We start from the raw sequence: 21,013 nt of genomic DNA, 5'->3' as shown, positions 1-21,013 counted from the left end.
TGAGCAATAAAAGTCTCTTGTTGACAAGCCACCTGATCGGCAGTGTTCTGCAACAGCAGCTAAGCGGACTGGGGCAGGCTGGCTGGGTGTTTTATTCTAAGGAGCCTTCCATGGTGCAGACGTCCCGTAACAACTGCTGAGCCCCTGTGAGTCTGCATGGCCTCAATCCAGAGATGCTGTAAAATTTGGGTTTCTAGTCAGTCTTTTTTCTGCACGTTCATACACATCTGCTTTTAAGGAGGGGTACTTTTTTAAAAATTGAAATCATTGTCCATGTTGTAACATGCATTGATGCTTTTTTGATTTCAAATGCATAGCATCAGTATTTGCCATCTCATTGAATGCTGTCCAATAAAACTGCTTCAGTGACAACATAGGGCCATGTTTTATGGATATACCACAGTTGAGCCAAATCTAGCTCAAGGCCCATTTCTCTGGGCAAGTTAAGAGTTTTTACACGTCTAATGATTGTAGCTCACAAGGGAACAAGGTGGTCAAGCGGCAGCCACATGTGGCTGGGTGCTTCCTATCCGGCACCTTACAAAGAGCTCGCTGAGCCTTGCCTTACCCATCAGCTGCTGATCAGCAGACACCTTATGTGCGGACCTCATTATCACGTGCTGCCCCACCAATACCACAGACTAGGAGTCCAGAAAATCCTCTCTGCAAACACCTAAAAAAGCTGTAAGCGTGTAACCAGTGTCCCTCTGGGCTCTCAAGAAAGAAAACTGCGTGGACTGACCCACCCGAGGGAGAGAGGGACTCAGGTACGGAGAGGCGGGGGGAGAGGAGCTGTGTCCGGCTGGGGTGGGACGGGCCTCTCAGCAGACAGCGGGTGGCCAGTCTGCACCAGCGTGCAGAGGCGACAGGGAACTCTCTGGCCTTGGGAATTTGCAGCCACAGGCATGTGCCGGACGTGGATGTGACACCCAAATGTCTCCTACCTGCATGGAAGAAGGTACTGAGTTCTAAGTGCACTAGTAATAATGGGTACCCAGGTTCCCGTCAGCACGGAAGCACATCTCAGCCCCACAGCTGACGTCACTTTAATACAAAGCAAACAAACTGCTTTAGTTAACTCGTGCTGCCAGTCTTAAATGTCCCTTCTATTGGGCTTTAGGGATCTTGGGAAAAAAACCCGCGGACCACCTGCCCCTAAACTGCCTTCAAAATGGTAGACGGTGATTTCAGCTTCCAGACCCCCCCATTACCTCCCTACAGATTGTTTATTGCTGGAACTTCCCGACGTGCTGATTTTCCTGCAGACTTCCAAAGTTATGTTCTTTACCAGAAAATGCCCTTTAGGCAGGAGCAGAAGCAACAATTAACATCCATTGTAAAACATATTCACCAAGCAGTCAACTCTTCCACCTACATTCATCGCCTTTGAAACAGTGACCTTCGGGATGGGCAGAAAAGCTGCCTGAGCATGAGAGAGACCCGGCTGGATATTTGGCTTTTCTTGAAGAGAAGACAGCTTTCTCACCGGCCCCTGGTCTCTGCCACCAGCTTGCTGGGAGTAGGGAGGAGCACCCAGCCCTCCTCCTTCTCAGTTCTAGTGAGCAGGAAACACGCCCATCACACGACAGTCGACGNCGTCGAGACGCTCTTCTCTGAAGAGAGCTTGCAGTCATCGAACTAAGGACTGAAAGGACCTGGGGGCTTTCTCCCCTCCTGCCCTGTCTCAAAGCAAGCATGACTTGTCCCTGTCTCTCGGGTGAAACCCAGGGGGCCGACCTGCAGAAGCACATCGCTGTAGGGCAAGGAAAAGGGAGGCCCCAGATCCCAGAACGGCAGGGCAGGCCCTTCCAGACTGCCACGAGAAACTGTTCCCGCCACGTCAGAGAGCACAGTGTAACTTGGGTCTGTTTTTGTGTTCGGAGTGTCAGAATAGTAGTCTGCACATGGAAGTCTCTCCCAAGACAGAAAGGGTTCTCATGGCCCCACCTCCCTAGAGCCCTCTCCTGCTGGGGAGGGTTCCCAGTGATTTCCATGGATGTTCCCGGACTGACAGGAGCACACCCCACCCAGGTCAGAGTGGAGCCCATGTCACCTTCTCAATGGGACAGGGATGGCCATTGCGCCCACCCATGGCATGAGGGTAGCCAATGCAGTGCCTACAGAGTCCTGGGGTCAGGCCTGCAGGTGACACAGCTCAGCAGGAGCTTTGACAACACTTTAGAGACAGGGCCCTGCTGCATTCTCTCAGCCCCGTGCCGGGGGGCTCTTCTGACAATATTTGATCCGTCTGTAAACACGGGCTCTCTCAGGGGAGCTCCGTGTGAAAGATCTCAGCGCAGCGAGCTGTCAACGTGCACAGACTTTGCTACCAGCTGTTTGCTGGGCCAGTGACTTGCGTGAGCCTGCACAGCCCCTCTGAGAGAGCGTCTGGCCAGACACACACACTGGGAATCCCACCTTTCAGCTCCTGGCTACAGAAGGGAATCAAGTGTCCTTCATGATGGTGTCTACATGAGTGACGAGTGTGTAACAAATACAAGACAGTAAATTCATGCCACTTTGGAGAACGAAGAGAACCTAAAATAATGTACCTGACCATCAGGGCAGACAGGGCAAGGGGTAAGTCCTTGCCCCATCCACACTTCTGGCCCGAACACTCGAGTTCATCCCCAGAAAGACAGAGCTCTGTCACCTGAGCTCCCATGGAAGAGTCTCCAGGGAAAACATTTCCAGAAGTGTGGTGTTTATGAAAGTGTAGCCATTTGTATGTTTGGCAATTGTCACTTACATATGCAAAGTCTACACCCATCCAGTGAAAATACCCACCCAGTGACAGCCCCATACATTATCATTACATGCCATAAAATTATCAAAAACAGCTGGCTTAGGGCTCTCTGGCTGTCTCTGTAGGTAAAGCACTCAACTCTTGATCTCAGGGCTGTGAGTTTGAGCCCCATGTTGGGTGTAGAGACTACTGAAAAAAAAAGCTGGTTTAACTAATAATATGTCTGATTTGGCAATCTCTGGAGCAACCCTTATAATCTACGTGCTAATTATAACCCTTCAATGTCAATGGAAATCTTTGAATTTTGGTGACATAGAGAGATAGACTCTGAAATGGTCAGAATTCAGAAGGTCAGCAGATGAAGTCATGGGGCCGTCAACCATTTTCACTGGAAATGATGTAGGATGTCCTAGTTCAGCCTCTCCTTGCACGGATGAGAGACGGAGCCCCAGGGACATGGGCAGAGGGCCTCTTCCACAGGCTCCTCCGAAGTGGAGCAGGGTGAGGGCACAGGGGCTCTGGGGAACACTGTGCACGAAGTCCCTTCAGTAAGCAAACCCCAGCATTTTTGCTCTGAGGACAGGACATCATCTGGAGAAATTAATTCTGGTAATAGTCCAGGCACAGGGAAACGCCAAGTGGAAATAAGGAGGGAAAAGGTATCTGTCAAGTCTCAAGTGTAGAATTTAGTATCCAGCAGGCAGTTTGAAAGCACTCTGTCTCTCACAGGAAAGCGTTATCAGTCACTGCATGCAGGCCGACCCCCAGAACAGACCGTGAAAATGCCTATTATCCTCATGCCAAAAACCTGTCCGCTCCGAAAGAGAACAACAACATTTTCAGAGGTGAAGCAGGTGTTCGGAGAGAACAGCAACAGATCTCACGTGGNTTTTCAGAGGTGGAGCAGGTGTTCGGAGAGAACAGCAACAGATCTCACGTGGATATGATGAGCAGCTCAGCCCTTTCCAAAGCAGGGGAGGAGGACCCGAACCAAGGACAGTGGTATTTGTTAAGTGCCTGACATTCACTAGGGGTACAGAAAGACGTGATGCCCTCCACGTCCCAGAACAGACCTGTGCCTGAATACCCACCCTGCAGAGATCAGGGACAGCTGCAGCTCTGAGCACCAGATCCAGGGCTCCGAACCCAGCTCTGCTCCATCTGGGGTCAGAATTAGGGGGGCCGGGGGACTATGGGGCTTAGGGGGCTCTAAAGTTTGGGTCTCGGTTTCTTTATATGAACAGCTGATGGAAAACATTTAACAGCTTTTTTTTTAATCTTTAACCTTTTGCACCAAAATACCTGGTAACACTTTGAAAGGAAAGAAACCGTTTTAGCAGCTCCCTGCATATTCACTCTGAACCCAGTAGAAGGTCAGAGGGGCCACAGGATGCCCGGCGTCCCCGGGGCCGCGTTACTCCATCTGCGCCGATCAGCACGTGACATCCAGCAACACTGCGTAGCCTCAAGCCGACACAACAGGAAGAGAGGGTGTCGAAGAACCGCACCTAACAGCTGGATCCTGGCTGTCCCAGGCTCATCCCGCAGGGAAAAGGACATTTCATCCTAGTCTTAGAGAAAGCAGCTGGTGCTCCCTGTATCCCCGTCACTCAGGGCCTTGGACTCAGATCTGCACGCTCCAACACCCAGCCCTTCCAGAGCCCTTTCTAAGAAGCCCAAACCACAGATAGTTGCCATGACCACCACTTTGTACTTAAGCCTCCAGGTATCAGGGATTCCATCCTGCTACCCTATTTCCCAAGATAGTGTCTATCACAATGTTGGTCACAAATATCTGTAAAATTGAAGGGTGAAGGATATGAAGGAAAAATCATAAAACACTACCTCCAAAAATCAGAAATCAAAACTAACAAGAATCCAGGCAAGACATCTGAGATCTACAAGCAGCAATCTTCCCAAGGGTTGTGTCCTCCAGGGGCCTGTTTGAAAATGTGACCCATGGGGTGGCCAGGTAAGGGAGGAATGTCTCTTGAGTGTCATGCAACCCCATGAAATAACTGGAAACCTGTATCAACAAGCCCACCTCGGGACTGCCTCAGACCACACGTAGTTTCAGCGGTCATGAGTAGCATGACCAGGGAGAGCCAGCGAGACTAGAATTTGCCATTCGTCCGTTTTCTGGCGTCATGGAAGGAAGCCAGTGCATATGATCCTGTCTGTTTGTCAGAAATATTACCATGGCCCTTATCTCCCCGACTCCTCACTCAACCCCATGGTGGGGGGTGAGGGAGTCCTAAAGAGATCGCAAACTCCTGCAAGGCCATCTTCGTACTGCTGGGCAAAGGCATCCGGGGACCCATAGGTATTTCCACGTGAATGAGAAGAGCAAGGCTTTAGCAGACGCTAAGCAGCTTTCGTACTTGACCTGCTGCCCCAGTGTCAGCTAGTTTACTTGCTCTGAGGTTGTAGGTCAAGTCAAAGTTTCCTTTCCACATTTATATTTCGAAAGAATTTCAGGCTAGCAAGCAGCAAGCAATTTTGACTGTGCCTGAAAACCCCTGGGGAATTTATTCTTTCTGTTATTAGCAGAAAGCCGAGTTTTAGGGCTTACATTTTTTCATGAGAACTCAAGAAAAATGTGGGGAACAATTATCTCTGTTGGTCAGGGAAGCATGAACACTCTTCCACGTGAAGAAGCTCTGGCAGGCCCCATGAGAGAGACTCACCTCAAAGACACGTGACAGGGCCCCTAACAGAGTGTCTGGGGTGAGGGAGTTCAGCGCACATTACAGATGATGCAGGAGTCATTAGATGGTAAATACATAGAGGAAATTTTAAGCACTCGGGGAAGCCTTAGGAAAACCTGGAGCACTAGTGAAACAATCGCCTTCTGCCCTGATCCCTGTAGGAAGTTTTCCCCAAACACAAAGTGAAACCCTGAGAAGATGGCATGTGGATGCAGGCAGAGTATGTGGGGTAAGCCCCTCCCAAATTTACAGTTCCTGTTTGCATCTCACAGTCCAAGTTTACCCTCTGGCTTTTGCCCTCCTTACAAAATCCCAAGTGAGATTTACAAGAGACTTATATACACAAACCAGATTGCCACTGAATTAATTCACAGTCGGAATGGGGCAGAGCCCATGATATACTCACTGGGCTAATCCACGGGAAGGCGGACTGGGGATTTGCAGCCAAGGACCTAAGCCAGGAGTCTGCAGGTACCCGGGGTGGCAGAGGCCAGCAGAGCCCAATCCTCTCCAGGGACAAATTGGGTCCAAGAGCCAGGCACCAGCCTAGCTACGGCACTCAGCCCCTCTCCATGGACAGCACGCTCACTGTGGGGTCTTTCCTTTACGTGGTTTTCTTGGCTAACAAGTCCCGATCTTTCCCGTTCTGACAGATGAGCCCTTTCTTTGGTTATAGTCACCTTTAATCAAGTTACACACAAATCTGTACCTGGGACATTTTGTCTGTAAGGTCACTTCACATGTCTTCACTCTGATCCACACTAAGTTAATTCTCAGAGGGCCACCAAGTTCCCACTGGAGGGAATTCTATCAACATGACAAATTAAACATACAAAATCAATACTTGCTATGTATGAACTGTGGAACATGAATGTGCATGTGGCTGTAGGAGACCAGAGGAACCACAGGTGTGAGAGGGAAGGTTCCAGAGGGGACAACTTGAGACTTGAGACAACTTGAAACACAAGAAGGGGCTGTCCAGATGAAGGAAGGGGAAGAGGGGTCCCAGGAGCGTGTCCAGGCCGGCGGTGCAGTAGAAGACTTCAAGGGACCCACCAATAGTTCAACCTCTCGACCTAACGTCCATAAGGGCGGCGACTGTCCTAATCACTCCTGCTCACTTAGAGCAGAGGCTCAAAAAGTACCGTTGAATGTTGAATGAGTGGAACATAGAAGGCATGTGGTGAAGAAGGAAGCTGTAAGTATACGCAGAATTCATTCATGAGGCCACTTGCTTTACAAGCCAAGCAGTCTGGATTTTATGCTGAAAACCATTGGAGATTTTAAACAAGGAAAGTAACATAATCTAATGTTGCTATGGGAATCTGTAGGACCAATGAGAAGGGCCCCAACTGGGTCAGTGGAGATGAGGAGACAGATTCAAAGAGTGAGAAAAGAATCAACAGGACTAGTCCAAGATGATTCCTTAATCACGAATGTGGGCAGTTGGGTGGATAGTGGTGTCATTCATTGTGTCTAGGAATTTTAGAGCAAGAATCCATTACCAAAGAAGGTAACGGATACAAACAATAGAAAATGTAGGTATGGAGCTCAGGTGAGAAAAGGGGGGAGGGGATGGGATGAATGGATAGGTGATGGATGGATGATAGATAGATGGATGATGGGTGGATGGAGAGATGGATGGGTGGATGATGGGTGGATAGAATAACCCTCTTCTTCCTCCCCTGTACAAAAACCACATGTACATTTCTAAGCTGCCTTTTGTACCAAAGGTAAAGTCTCTTTCCCAAATCACAAACCAAATAATTCCTTAGAATATTACTAGCAGTCAAACAGTTTTGAACTGTCATCTACGGAGCTTAAGCCTAGGTAAACCACTTAACAAAGACCATAATTCAAGTATAATCATATTCCTTCTTGAGAAAACTCAATAAATATTTGTTTACTAAATAGCAAGCTGTCATTTTTGCAATGACTGGAGCAGTTGGATGCTGCACAGAAAAATGTTGGGCATGGCCTAAACTCTGAGTAACTTGCTCTACGTCTCTCAGGGGAAAGCTGAAAGTACCAGAGCATGAAAGTTTAAGCAATGGGTCCCCAAATGCTCCAAGAGATTTTCTAATTGCATATTCATTATGAACACTTAATTAAACTTGTAACAGTAATTTTTAATTAAAGAAGCACATTAAAGTTTCAGCTGTGTGGGCAATTGTGTGGACACATTCCCTGAGTGATTAAAATCCAGGCTTCATTTCGAGGACATATGCAATCTTAGCTCTGTCTTAATAGGATAGGGCGGGACAATCCTGAGAGTGACACCAGCTTACAGGGAACCAAGAACCTTTCTGTATCTGGCCAGAGCTGCTCTCTGCCCTGTACCTCAGGGACAGCTCCCAGAGGGGTCAGCCCTTCACCCTTTTCTAACTAACCTGTCTTCTATTTGGTACTGACCACTGTGCTCACTCCTTCCTCTTTCAACAGTGTCTTAAGGTAATTGAGTTGCCATCCAGAGAGCTACCGTATGGAGGAAAATACATCACAGAAGTCGCCCAGGCAGTCCAGAGCAGGTATGGAGAGGGAAACGCTGCTGGTCATGCTGACCAATGAGCCTGTGGTGGGGGGTGGGGGTAGTACAGAGAAGACATTGACTGTAGCCGAAGGCACAGTGTATGCTCCAGCAGCCTGAACCCCTGGGGAGACCGGGAGATCTGGTCCCTGTAGCCAACGGGGCCCCATGAGCTCTGAAGTGGCATGGGTCAGTTGTATGGCCTGGGAGCAGCTCAGAAGCTAAAGGGACAAGCTTGATGAGGAAACAATCTCTTCCCATGGGGACATCTACCTCCGAGGCCCTTTCCTCTCCCTTCCAACTTTTCTTGGTCCTTCCAGGAGGGCAGTGGTGATGGTTTTGGAGAATGGGGCTATGCCACCTGTGTGGGGCTCCGGCCCAGGCCATGTCAGTCCCTTTTACATTGGCCACTTCAAGCTTTGGGTTCTTGAAAAGATTCTCCATGTAGAGTCTCTCTCTCAGCATCATCTGGAATAAATTCTTAGCATCATCTCTCAAGTGCCAGACCCTGTGTTAGGCCCTAAGGATATGTCTCTAACCAGAAAAACAAAGGGACTTTCATTCTTGAAGAGTTCCGTGGACTTCAGAGCCTGCCTCATGCCCCTTAGAAGGATCACGCCAACATTTATTTCGCTCTCTCCTTACTTGGGACCCTTAGATTCTTTCGAGTTGTCATTAGTATAAACAAGAAAGCCGTCAATATCTTGGCGCAGAACTCTGGAACCAGAAATTAGCCTACATTCAGGGCAGCAGGAAATCCCATGGACAGCTGGTGTGGTGGGACCCGGTGTCAGGGGTCCTCCAGTGCAGATGGGGCCATGCCCTCGGAGTTACCCACAGTCTGGCTTCAGTATCCTAACTAGAAAAATCAGCAAGTGAAACCAAATCTCTAAATGCTCTTAAGCTAACATTCTGTGGTCAGGACTCTGCAATATCTTTTTTTAATTCCTCCACAAAATCTGGAGTTGATGGTTTTGGAAAGGGTTTTAGTGGATAGGGTATAAGCACCTTAGATCTGCAAATCTTCCAGAAAACCTTCTGCAGAAACTCCATGAGCCAGTTGGCCAACTCAGAATATCCACATGTGGACTCACTCTGAACAGAGGGCTCACGTGGGTGACGCTGAGGGCTGTCGTCAGGTCATCCTTCAGGTCCAGAGAGCAATGTAGGAGCACGTAGCTTCGGATATATACCAGGAAGACCACCTTGGTTGGGCAAACGCTGAGCCAGCCTCTCCCCTCTACACCCCCAGCAGCACCCCCATGACTTCTCTGCTGGACCCCAGACCCCGGGGCATACCCAGTATAGCCAGTGCCATGGGGGCTTCAAATATTGTCAGATGATCACTGGCAAGCAATCTGGGCATCACCCCATGTTGGTCTGGGAGGGACTGTGAACGGGGGAGATAGGTGTCAGCCTGCAGCTTTCTCCTCGGAACAAGAAGCCTCACAATCTCCTCCCCAGTTCTTTCCACTGGGACTGGGTGGGCCTGTCTCGCCTCCACCTCTAGAAAAAGCTTGGGAAACTCCAGTCTCCCACAGCCTCACCGTTAACTATCTCCCAAGGTCCCTGTCCTCAGTGGGGCACCAGACCCTCGGCCCTGCACACAGGTCCTCCTCAGACTGCCCCTGCCTACCTCTCATGTCCGCACAGCTCACGGTTCCTTCACACTCAGGGTGTGGCTCACACACCCTCCAGCAACCTGGGGGCCGCTTCAGAGGGTCCCACCGGTAGGAAACAGCTCCTTGAGGCTGAGACAGAGCCCGCCACAGGCCCTCTGCTCACCCACGCCCTAGACCGGCTTCCCAGCCAGCATGGTGCCACTGTCTGCACTCCCGTAAGTGTGTCTTGTCCTCATGATGATAAAATCTGGAGAGTAAATGGCCTGGACTTAGGCATCGCAGTCTGAGGCTCGATGCTGCCTTTTCAGGAGTTAGCTGGACACCCTGGACACCTGGTGGGGAACTAGGCTAATGCTTCTGCGGCCTGTGGCCAGGTGACCTACGGAGAGCTTCAGGGTCACTCAACAGGACACTCAGTTCACTTCGGTTTTCATCCTGTGGCTGGAGGCCTAACAGCGCCCGGCTCACATCAATACATCTTTACTAATAGAAGAATACTGTATTGTGTGACCAGGTCCAATGGGTCCCCTGTCCCTCTAGGAATGGTCCCCTTTAAATCTGTCTTAAAAGCTCAGCACCACAGTCCGCTTCGAGCGTGCCAACCGCAGCCCCCTGTCCTCCTTGGCAAACCCACTCCACCCTCCACCAGCAGCTGGGGGAGCAGGCCTCAGCTGCTGCTGGGGGGCCTGAATCCACACTCCACAGGTGCCGGAGGGTCTAGGTCTCCCTATCAGATCACAGGTGCTCCCTCTTTGGACTCATTTGTTTCCCACTTTGGTTCAGGCTTTCTCTCAGAACCATGATGAGGAGTCTGAAAGGAAGGTCTTGGCAAAATACTTGCTTATAGTTTCTGTTTGAATTTACACAAACCTTGGGCGCCTGGGTGGCTCAGTCAGTCAAGTGTCTGACTCTTGATCTCACCTCAGGTCTTGATCTCAAGGTCACGGGATCAAGCCCTGACTTCGGTTCCATGCTGGGTATACAGTCTACCTAAAATAATAGTAATAATAATTTACACAAACCTCTGTGGCTCATCCCAGGGCAGTACTCGGACAAGGATGTTAGAGATAATTAGACCAATTATAAATGTCCTTCCTCTTGTTTGGCGTCCAGCAGCCGTGTGCAGAAAAACCACACAAAGTTTGGTCTACAAGAACCTCAGGGTGGATCACAGGGAGGAAAGTCGTCACGGAACCCTCCTTTCATAAGTGAACCTTTCAAAATCTTCAAGAACCAATGAAGGCCCAACAGGGGTGTTTCTGAATCACCACCTAGAGCTTGCTCCTCGGCCTCCATTCTGGAGGTGTTCGATAAGCTCTTGAGAAGGGATGTCGCATGGGTGTCAGACTGCATGATTCACCCTCAGTGCCACACAGAACTTGATTTCCCCACCAATTTCGGGCAGGTGGCCTTCTCGGTTCCCTCTGTGCTCTGGCTTTCTTTGGAAGCCCACTGCTCTGAGAGCAGGTCCAAATGTCAGTCCCTTTGCTAACACTGCTTTACTCTTCAGTAAACGGCTGTGGTTTTGATGACTATCAGTTGATCTTACTGTGGGTTTCTTCTGGCTTCTAGCAAATGTTTATCAGAGTTATCAAGTACACAGTATGATGCTGAAATGTATGACCTACTACTCTGCCATCACATGGGGTCCAACCTTTGAGAAGTAACCTCCGCACAGCCAGGGATTTCTCACTGTGGTTTAACACTTTACTCCAGGGTAATACTTGGCCCTGGGAACACAAAAGCCAGAGATTTCACTGGTTTTTTTAACCTTCTGTTATAAAAAGGAAAATAAAATTTCTGTCATTTTAAAAGATGAACTCAAGTTAGTGAATCTAGAAACATTGGCCATGTCATCAAATGGGGACATGGTTATCCTTGCCAGTGACTGTGACCAGAAATAATGGTAGCATCTGGTCATGTAGTACCCAAAACTAGAATTACTGGACCATAAAAATAAGCCTTCAGGTCACCTGGGTGTCTCAGTCATTTAAGCCTCCAACTCTTGATTTCAGCTCAGGTCATGATCTCAGTGTTCTGAGATCAAGCCCCACGTTGAGCTCTGTGCTCAACACAGAGTCTGCTTGTCCCTCTCCCTCTGCTCCCATTTGCGTTCTCTCTGTTTCTCTCTGTCTCTAAAATTAAAAAATAAAAAATAAAAAAATAAGCCTTCAACTGTATATAAGGAACTCTTACAATTCAACAACAAAAAAGCCAAGAATACAGTTCAGAAATGGGAAAAGCACTTAAATAGACATTCCTCCAAATAAGAACTAAGGATGGCTAGTACACATGTGGAAAGATGCTTCCACGTCCGTGGTCATTAGAGGAATGTAAGTCACCTGCTCCCACAAAGCTCCACCTCTGACCCACTTCTCCACCCACCCGCCAGCCCTCATGAAGCTCCCACGACATCCACAGCTCTGCGTATGTCTGAGGGTGTGATGAAGCAGGACACGGTCCCTTCCCTCAGGGCCTCAGTGTTAATAAGGAGAAAAGGCAAACCTGATCAGTGCACGGGCAGCCAGAGAGACACGGCCCTAGCGCTGCGGACATCCAGGCATCAAGGGATCCTGGAGGTGCCTTTTACTGGGATTTGGGAGGGAATCAGCATGAATGAAGGCAAGCCACAAGGGAAACTGGTGGAGCAGCAGGAGGGGTCAAGGAAGGTCAAGGAAGGTCTGAGCCCCCTTTCCTCTCGCTCTGACTGGCTAACTCCACAGGCTGTGAGCGCAAGGAGAGCCCTTTCTCCCAAAGAGCAGGTGTTTCCCAGTCCTGAAGACCAGTTCCAGCATGAAACTGTTCTCTGTTCTTCTCCTTGGGGGTCTTCTTTGTCTTCTCCTGACACACCCTCCCCGCTGCCATCTGCACTCCCACTGTGCTTCAGGTCAAGCGCACCCACATCCAGCCCCTCTCTGTGACCTTTCTTCTGCCACCAGAATGTACTCAGGCCTGTGGAGATCCACACGTCCTACATACAACAAGATTGGAGATATTTGCAAAACGAGCCTAGTTTGGGGGATTGGAAAATAGGGTCCTCATGATTTTTATGTGGCTTATTCTGCAAGGAACTTTTCTAAACTTACAGTAACATAAAAATGGCTTGGAGAACGGGCAGGCGCTAACCTCTCCCACGTCCCCCATCTGCCCCTCCAGGCCTGCCCATACCTCCCCACCTGCTCTCTGCCTGGGGCAGCCAGTGTGAGCTCCTGGCCCCCCACCTGTGGTAAATTCAGGGCAGGGAAAGAGAGGTGGGGTGTTGAGTCCCTGTAAGATGGCCTCAGGCTGACTGTGCCCCTCACACAGGGGCCTCTGCACTTGGAAGTGACCCCTTCCCAAATGCCCTGTGGAGGGTGCCAACTGTCCCTGCTGGGAACCTGACCTATTAAATAATGTGACCCACTCACATAAGTTTTGCATTTTATAAACAAATGATCGGGCATAGAATTATACACATCAGCCAAGGGTTTGAAGGGAGACATTAAGAGAAGAGGCTATTTCCAGCGAATGTCTCCTCGATGCCACATTCCCCACAGCTGCTGCATCTCCCTTAGCTGTGGCAATGACCCTCTCCTACAGACCAGAGCCAAGGACAGGGGTGCTGGCTGGCCCACAGTAGCTTCTGAGAGATCTGGGCGAGCAGCCCTCTCCCCTCTGCCCTGTGCGCTGCTCCTGGAGGCTCCCTTTGCCCACAGGTCAGATCTTGCTGTCGAGAGGATGGGGGGAAGCGAGAAGGATGGAGAAGAGGAGATGTTGGCACACACCCAATGCCAGCTGCCCCTCCCCATCTTGATCCTGACACTGGACCCATACTCAGAATCCTCTCCAATTTCCACAAAATTACCACTCACGGAAAACCACTGCAGGCAGTCCAGACGTTATTGGCAATTTTGTAGGTGGTTGGAGGCATTCAAGAGACATGGGTCTTGGACATAAGAAGGGTTGTTTTGGGCCCAGTGACCAGGGGTGGAGCAAAATGGGGGAGGCCGGTCCCTCCCTTGCCCTACCACCAGGCCGCACAGCTTTGGGGTACAGGCCCTTGTGGTGTTCTCTTGATGAGTGGGAAGTGACAGAGGTGAACCCCCAGTGGGAGTGGGGTGCATGGTGGTCAGCCAGGCCTCCGGCGGTTGGGAATGAAAGGAAAACAGAGCGTTCGGGTTAGACAAACTCGATGAGTGAATGATGAATTGCTGTGGCAATCACGTGTGACATAGAGTAAACCAGAAGCCAGGAAAAATGGTCTTACTCCCAAAATAAACTTCTCTTTTTGCCTCAAAGACTAAAACAGGCAAGGGCCTGCTGATGATCAAAGGCAGTGTCAGCAGACGCTCTGCCTTGGGCTCTGGACGCAGGACAAAGCCCCAGGCAGTCTCAGGTCACTTCACCTCGGCTACCAGAGAATGCGCGTTCCCATCACGGAAAGCCTTAGAGAACTTCAGGTTCCCCTGACTCCAGATTTCCACTCTGTGTCCTTGCCTAGAGGCTCTTCAGACTTGCACGGCCAGGTTTTACATTCCCCACTAATGCACAGTTTTAAAGGACACAGACGTGAAGAGACATTTATAATAAGAAGATCAGATGCTTCTGTAAAGAGCGTCCCTGGCACCAACCCTCCCATGACCATCATTAGTAACACCAAATGGGGCGATTGGCACATGCTCCCGCGTGTCACAGCCGCTGTCAACACGCGCAGTCCACTCGGCAGGTAACGGGCGGCTCACAAAGGAAACGGCACTTGCGCTGTTTCTGGGACCCACGCCCTACGAGACAGAAAGAGCGACTGCACACGGTGCGTGACGTGCCTGATGCTGGCTTCACTGTGTGCCCGCTGTGTGCCTGGCTCTGTCCAGGCGTGCTTACAGGGACCTGCCAGGGAAGACACCGTCTTCGTGCTGGGGAGACCCCACCGCCCCCACACAGCTCACCACCCCGTGAGGGAAACCGGGAGAAGCTAAGCCTGGAGCGGCAGGCTGTGTAAGTGCCGTGAGGGCAGAGCACAGGCATACGAACGGGAGGGTGGACAGGGAAGCCCCCGGAGCAGGGGACAGCTGAGAGCTGAAGGCAGCAAAGGAACCAGCCATGTGGCAAAGGAACCAGCCATGCAGCAAAGGTGTGGGGGTGTGTCCCGGTGTCATGGGAGGGTGTGTGCGCAAGCATTCATGTGCACGTGTGTGGATGTGTGCACACGTGTGTTTGTGAGTGTGCACATGTGTATGTGTGTGCAAAGGTGTGGGTCTGTCCAGGTGTCATGAGCTAGTGTGTGCACAAGCATTCACATACAGGTGTACATGTGTGGATGTGTGTGCACACGTGTGTTCACATGTGTATGTGTGTGCAAAGGTGTGGGGGTGTGTCCAGGTGTGTGTGCAAGCGTGAACGTGTGTGTGCACGTGCGTATGTGTGTGCAAAGGTGTGGGTGTGTGCCCAGGTGTCATGAGTGTGTGCAAGCATGCACGTGCACGTGTGTGTGCACGTGTGTATGTGTGTGCAAAGGTGCGGGTGTGTGTCCAGGTGTCATGTGCATGTGCGCGTGTGTGGATGTGTGCACACGTGTGTTTGTGTGTGTGTGTGCACATGTGTATATGTGTGGAAGGGCACTCCAGGCAGAGGGAACAGCATGTGTGGGATGAGCTTGGGATGTCCCAGAAAGAAAGAAGGCCCACGTGACAAGAACGGGTTTTTCCTGAAGGCCCTGGGAAGCTGGCCCAGGAGCAACAAGAACTGCTGCGGTTTAACACAGTTACTTAAGCACCGTGCAATGCAGGACGCGTCTCGGGGTCCCGCCGCCCCCACGACCGCACTGACACCAAGTACAGCTGCTCCGAGCAGTCTCGGCACCGCTGCTGTGGCTCCCGTGTTAGCAGGGAAGGAGCCCAGGTGCAGAGCGCCCGTCTGAGGGCTGAAATGAGTTAAAGTCTCCGCTTGCCCTCAGACACCCCCATCCGCAGCCTCCCACGCGGCCTGGAATCAGCCCAGGGAACATGTCAGCCTCCCTCCTCCATCAGCACCACGACCCGCAGGCCCCACTTAACTGGAGACACGTTCTCAGAGAAGACAACGTATCGATTCAGGGAGAGGTGGCAGCAAATGGTGCCTCAGGGGCCCAGCGGCTCCCTGGCAGCAGAGGGGTCGGGCCGGGGGTGGGGGCAGGGGCTGTGGCGGGAGAGCCCTTTCCACCCGGGAGCTCTGACCGGCCTTTTATCGCCTCTGCGTTGGGACCAGGGCCACTCGTGAAGCTAGGTGGGAGCAGCCGGGAGGGGGCAGAGCCGCCGGGCTGGGGCGCCCGGGGCCAAGACGGTCAGCCCCCACCCTCAGCGTCTCCAGGACAGACGAGCAGCCTATGGCTCGGGCATAGCGGTTTCCTCGAGCGCTCTTAGGAGAGCAAAGCAAGGGGTTACCTAAGGTGAAGCCAGGCACTTAATACCCCTACGTCACGCTGCCACCGGGTGAGAAGCTGCGGGAAGCCACTGGCCTTCCCCAACCCCAGCTGTGACAGGTGCCCCTGTTGTGTGAGCTCCCAGAGGCCAGGACCAAATCCCTCGGGACTGCCCTCCACTGGCCCTGGCCGTCCTTGTGCCTGCTTCCCAGATGTTGCCCTCCTGAACGCTACTACGACACTAGGGGGCAGCGCGGGGCGCCGTCCCAGCTCTTCGCGTCCTGTGCCCCCCTCCCCCAGGGTTCCACGGCCTGGAAGGCCAACGATAGCCCCATAGCCCAGAAACTGCTGCTGGGAGAGTGTCCACGGTCATGTCTGGGCAAGGACGTCGAAACTCCCTGAGGCAGAAGGGGGTGGAATTGAAAAGCAGGGGAAGCTTGATCTTCTGTCGCGCTCACATGCAACAGGGAAGGGTCCGCTCAACAGCACATTGCCCTGGGGAGCCTGCGGCAGTGACCCCGCAGCACCCCAGGCTCAGGTGGCACGTGCCTGGTGAAGACGGGTTGGACCTCGCCCAGGGGCTGATGGATCGGAGTGGCTCTGCCAGGAGACCAAGCGTCCCTGGGACTAAACGCCTGTCCCACCCGTGCAAGAACCAGTGCTGGGCGAGGAGGGAGGGCCGCTCTGCCCACTGGCACTTTCCAGACACACGGGAAACTGAGCGAGTAAGCAGCACCCGCCCCCCAGGAAAGCACAACATTCCCGTCCTTTGCAGCCAGCCTCCCTGCAGGCCTAACACCTATACCGTGGCACCTGGAGGTCCTTGAACAATTGCTCTTCGTCCGGGAAGTCCATCGGCCCGCAGCCTCCCCGGCCTCCCAGCCTCTACTGAGCAGAAAGCAGCGGCCGGAAGGAAGGGTGCAGAGGTTCATCTTGCTCTGTAAGCCGCCCTCTCCTCCGACAAAGACGCTTTGATCCGTGAGGATAATCTCCAGGAAGGCACAGAGTTTGCTAAGTGGCTTTGTGAGCTGGGGGTCTGAAGTTGTGAGCCGTGCTCCTTGGGTCAGCAGTGTATCTCTCAGGTGAGGTGTGGGCGATGCCACTCCTGAAACGGGTCCCAGAGAGCAACGTCTGTGAAGCTGGCACCCAGCCGTCCCCCTGGGCATGTCTGGACGATGGGCATAACTAAAACCCTGACAATCTAGGGTTCAGAGTACGGCAGCCGCTGCGGTTGTCGGACGGCCCATCATTAGTCTTGACGAAGCCCCAGGTCCTCGCCTGCAGAACGTGACCCAGGCCCCTTCCTCATGGCTCTCCCTTCTCCCTGAGACCGCACTCCCGAGGAGAGAGGAAGGGCCCCAAAACCACTTTCAGCTGCTTCCTCACCCTACCCTACAGCCCTTGCCTCTTGCCCTCTGCCCAACTGCCCCTGGGGACTTACCCTTGTGAGTCGTTTCAGGCCATCCGGCCATGGCAGGGACCCAGGCCCCCAGGAATGCTGCCCAACACCCCCCACCCAGCGCCCTGCCTCCCAGATGCAAGGCTTATTTCAAATGTGTCTGTCCAACCCTTCCTGGCACCTTCCCTTTCCACAGAGAAGAGGCAGCCCCTTCTCCCAAGGCTGAACGTTTCATAATTGGGAACATAACATGGCGGCAGAGTTCAAGATTCTAGCTGCTCTTAGCCTCTCTTTCCTTATTTGTAGAAAGGAGGTAATAATCACTCTCTCCAATGAGATTTAGGGTCACAGGAAAGACTGCATGCAACTGCATAACATAGCCTCACCCACAGAGCCCCATTTCGTTTCACTGTTAACATCATTTCCTCTTTCCTCTTTCCCCCAGCTCGCTCGGACCTTCAGTCTCCTGCCTTCCGTCCACCTCTGGCTGAGGCCTCTGCCATGACCAACCATCCTGAAGAGTGGCCAGGACTTGTTTGCCTGTCTCTGGACGCCCCTCATTGCTACCATAAACCGTCCTGCACTGACCTTCTCATTGCTAAATCCAACAACTGCTCTTCAGTCTCTCCCAGGCCGGCTCCCTAAACTACGGTGATGGTGAATTCCATGTGTTAACGGGGCTGGTCCCAAATACATGGTCAAACACTATTCTAGATGTTTCTGAAGGTGTTTTTAGGGTGGGATTAACATTTAAATCAATGAACTTTGAGTAAAGCAGATTGCCCTCCCTGATATTAGTGGCCCTCACCCAAACGGTCCAAGATCTTCTTGAAGAGAAATGGACTGAGGTCCCAGGAAGACAGAATTCAGGCAGCAGATGGCCTTCGACCTCAGGCTGCAGTGCTGGCTCGCTGCTGGTCTGCAGGCTGCCCGCCACCCTGCTGCCTGGCAAATCTTTGATATTCCATAAATGTTTGTCATGCAAATGAGTACATTCCCAGGAACGCAGAGGGCGTAGCATACATTGCTAACTCCCCCAACAAGCAGTTGTCGGGGGCCCACCACATACGGAGGCAGAGGTGTGAAGGTGTGAAGACAGGCATTCTGCTGGGGCTCGGGAGGGGAGTCAGCGGCAGCAGGATGTGCTCTTGCCCAGAGCAGGGAAACAAAGAGGCCAGCAGAGCCCTCCCCAAGAGGACCAGACCGTGCTGTAGGCCAAAGAGTGTGGTAGACTGAGAAGAAGCTCTGAACCCAGATGGATCTAAACAGGAACCCTGGCCTCCTGCCCATAGACTTCTCACTCTGAGCATGTGGCTTCATCTTCTGAGTTACAGCAAAGGGGGTAACCCCACCCTATAGGAATGGCAAGGATCACGCAGAGGCACCAGTGCACGGCATATGGTGGGGCCTGCTGAAGGTTAACTCAGCACCCCTGCCATGGCCTCTCCAGCTTTAACACAGAGAAGCTAAACTCATGAAAGAACAACGATCGTCACCTTTAAATGTGTACAAAATAAATGTCCTGTGGCTTGAAGGAAATGATTGGCCTGTCCAGGGACTGACCTGCAAATGTCCAAGCTACTTAGGGACCCGCCTGCCTCAGCCTACTCGAGAGGCTAGGACAAAACACCAAAGTGGTGGGCAGACACCACAGGCTGAGGGGCTTGCGAACAACAGAAACACATTTCCCATAGATCCGAGGCAGGAAGGCCAAGATCAAGGTGCTGGTGGATTGGGTGTCTGGTGAGAACCTGCCTCCTGGGTTCATGGATGGTACCTTCTTGCTCTGTCTGCACATGGAAGAGGGTGAGGGGCGCTCTGGGGTCTGTTTTATAAGGCACTAATTCCATCATGAGAGCGCCACCTTCATGATATGATCCCCTCCCAAGGGCCCCACCTCCCAACACCATCACCTTGGCGGTTAGGATGTCAGCATATGCATATGAATTTTGGGGGAGACATAAACAGTCTATAGCACCATCAAATGTATGGAGTTGTTGAAGAGAAGGTTTAGAGCCAGCCTGTATTAACAGGGAAATGTTTAAGTTGTAGCATTAAGTGTAAAAACAAATCAGTACACATAATTACATACAGAGTGAAATCCTGAGATGCCCAGCATTACTGTGGGAAACACAGCCAGCTCTAAGCCACACAACAAACTATGAATGTAAACATTGTCAGGAAATCAGTCTACATGCAGCATTTTCTCTTCTTTCAGCCATTCTAAACCTTCCATATTTCATGACCATGAATTATTTTTATAATGGAAAAATAAATAGTAAAATATTTTTAAAAATAAGTTGCAGGGGCGCCTGGGTGGCACAGCAGTTAAGCGTCTGCCTTCGGCTCGGGGCGTGATCCCGGCGTTATGGGATCGAGCCCCACATCAGGCTCCTCCACTATGAGCCTGCTTCTTCCTCTCCCACTCCCCCTGCTTGTGTTCCCTCTCTCACTGGCTGTCTCTATCTCTGTCAAATAAATAAATAAAATCTTAAAAAAAAATAAGTTGCAATTATAAAGAAAAAAAATCAAGTGAGTAAAGAAGTCTCATTATATAATAAAATGGTGAGTTTCTCATCATGGAAGTTCGAGAAGAGTAAGTTGGGGATTTTGTAGAAGAGATTCACCAGCTGACTAGCAGGGTGCCTTCCAATGTTAATATTCTGAAATTTTAATATAATTTATTTCCATTATCAGAAGAATCTTCAATGATTAAAACAAAACTGTATGAATTAGAAATACCATTTGTGGGCCATGAAAAAATTAAGTAGGGACATCATTTTTAATAATATGTTGTTAAGTTTTCATTAATCCAGGATATAAATCCCCTTCCTTTGCAATTTCTCTTCCAGAAACTAATTTTGATTTCCTCCCACTGTGGAGCATTTGCCCTTGGAGAGAGCTTATGTCTATTACCAGCTGACAAGAAAGACTTCATCTCAGAACTGTGATGAACTTGAGATTACTTAAGAGTTTTGATGCCCTTTTTTAAAAAAAGAATTTTCAATTATTGTTAGCAGGAGAGAACACATTTAAAAACATTAACAACAAAATTACCAACCTTTTGCCTTTTCTCTTTCAGATCTGTACATTGCTGTCTTTGTTCTAAACAAGACGTTACCTCCCCATTCCAAATTTCACTTCTTTGTTCCTGTACCAGTATCTCTTCAGAATATGTTCTCCAGCATTTTAGGCTATAAGTGAAGAAACCAGTGTAATGGATTAGTCTGACTCAAGAAAATGGATGTTAGATCCCAATCACCTGAATTAAGTTCCTCGAAACACCACCATCTCCGATAGATTAGTGGGTAATATGAGGGAAAAGTGATGGGGGAGTTGTCCTGGGGTTTGAGGAAATTTAATTTATTTTATTATTTTTAATTTATTATTTACATATAGTATTATATGTGCATGTGTACATATAATTTACATATATATATATTTTTTTGCTACTTTATTACTCTATTTCCTTTTGGAGATTCACACTCCACATTAACCTGTAACAATCTCTGAGAAGTCCTGCAATATAATAAGCTCTTTAACTATCTTTGGCCCAGAATTTACAAAACTCACTGTATTTCACTGAATCTAAGAAGCCATTGCTTGAAAACATATGACTGTTTGTGTACTAAGAA

At 50.6% G+C, this 21,013-nt stretch overlaps 1 long non-coding RNA gene across 1 annotated transcript in view; it reads left to right on the top strand.

The window, feature by feature from the left end:
• The window catches only part of LOC117795434, a 24,135-nt gene extending 4,433 nt beyond the window's left edge, over positions 1 to 19,702 (top strand). Inside the window, exons 2-3 of the long non-coding RNA XR_004619456.1 lie at positions 7,897 to 7,982; positions 17,824 to 19,702. This is a non-coding gene — a long non-coding RNA (uncharacterized LOC117795434). The remainder of the gene's footprint in view (positions 1 to 7,896; positions 7,983 to 17,823) is intronic.
• The last annotated feature ends 1,311 nt before the right edge of the window (positions 19,703 to 21,013 follow it).

The sequence above is a fragment of the Ailuropoda melanoleuca genome, chromosome 1 (genome assembly GCF_002007445.2).
Source record: "Ailuropoda melanoleuca isolate Jingjing chromosome 1, ASM200744v2, whole genome shotgun sequence".
NCBI classification, from domain to species: Eukaryota; Metazoa; Chordata; class Mammalia; order Carnivora; family Ursidae; genus Ailuropoda; species Ailuropoda melanoleuca.
The sequence above is the reverse complement of the archived record's forward strand: the minus strand, read 5'-3'. Positions and strand labels throughout refer to the sequence as shown.